This window comes from Dama dama, chromosome 27 (genome assembly GCF_033118175.1).
Source record: "Dama dama isolate Ldn47 chromosome 27, ASM3311817v1, whole genome shotgun sequence".
In the NCBI taxonomy this organism is placed as follows: Eukaryota; Metazoa; Chordata; class Mammalia; order Artiodactyla; family Cervidae; genus Dama; species Dama dama.
The window spans coordinates 49,415,532-49,417,255 of record NC_083707.1 but is presented as its reverse complement, the minus strand read 5'-3'; positions in this window follow the sequence as shown (position 1 = coordinate 49,417,255).

The window sequence follows — 1,724 nt, the reverse complement described above, 5'->3', positions numbered from 1 at the left end:
AAAATCTCAGCCTACCTAGAAATAACATGGCCAAGGGCCCAGGGTAGCTCTGGAAACAGAGGTGGAAACTAAGAAAACCACATTTGGTAACAAGGGCTATTCTAGTGCCTACTTGACATCCATCTTTCCCAGGAGTTCAGGGCTTCCATTTGTAGAGTCAAAGAAAGCCCCATGAAAGTTCCCTGACTCCAATTTCCAGAGGGGCAGCACTGAACCCCCAAGTCAGACAAGACACAAAGGAGGCACCCAGGCTATACCTCTACCTTTGGGCAATTTCAAAAAATTCATTTCATTGGCCAGAAAGAAGGTTTCAGCCATTTCTTCTGTTCCCTGAACAAGGCTAAGAACATATTTCTTACTCTCTGAGCCAATCCCTCCCCTGCATTCATGATTAAGGACTAGTATTTCAGAATGTCTTGGGGGGAAGTTAAGAGCAGACACCTTCCACCATCATGAAGACCCCTTGCAGGGGGAGTCTTCTCATTTTAAAATGTTTTAACATTTAAGACTAGAAATAAAGTCAAATGTATGTACTCCATCAGTTTCATAGTGATAAATCAGGTCTAGTTGACTACAAATTGACTACAAGATGGAATAATTTTAAGGATGACTTAAAAGGGATAAAAATTAATTCCCGACGAACAGTTGGCAATATCCATTTCCATTTTTATAAATAGTAATTGCATTTTCAGCTAGGCCCCCAGACACCCCGAATAAAGACATTATTTTCCTGGGACGTCTCTGGTGGTCCAGTGGTTAAGATTCCGTGCTCCTAATGCGGGGGAGTCAGGTTCGATCCTTGGTCAGGGAACTAGATCCCACATGCTGCAACTTAGAGTTCTCATGCCACAACTAAAAAGCTTCACACCACAATGAAGATTGAAAATCCCACATGCAGCAACTAATACCTGGCACAGCCAAATAAATAAATCTTTAGAAAAGAAGAGGACAGTATTTGCTAGCTTCTGGTGTGATCATCTGACTATTTTCTGGCCAAAGAATGTGGGCAACTCCTCAATGATGCTATTAAAAGGGAACATGTCCTCCCTTTCTGACTTCCCAGGGATTAGAAGTGGACCTAACGGAGGACACTTCAGACTGTGTGGTGAGGGGAACATCCTATGAATGTCACAGCAAAAACTAAGAGCCTGGCTTTAGGGAACACAACCTCAGTACCACCTGGGGACTTTAACATAATACAGGATTCATCTTCTATCTGGTTTAAGTCACTGTCATCTAGATCTCATGAGACCAAACCTGCATCCTCACCAATATTCCTCTAGGTCCTCCCCATTCTTCCAAACATTCACCTTCAGGACTTTGTGCATCTGTGCATGCATGCTCAGTCATTTCTGACTCTTTGTGACCCTATGGACTGCAGCCCGCCAGGCTCCTCTGTCCATGGAATTTTCCAGGCAAGAAACTGGAGTGGGTTGCCATTTCTTCCTCCAGGGGACCTTCCCTACCCAGGAATCAAACCTTTCTTTCTTGTGTCTCCTGCATTGCCAGCTGGATTCTTTACCACTGAACCACCTGGACTTTCTACTGCAATTCAAATAATTTCTCTTTTGTTCTTTAGTGAAAGGAGTTGTTGTCCACTTCTTACCAACAACTAGATTCAAACAGAGAACATATCTTACATTAAAGTAACTGTTTTGTTAAACCCTAGGCTTAAGCAGCCATAATTACTTCAAATTTTAAGAACTGAGATGCTAGACCATGAA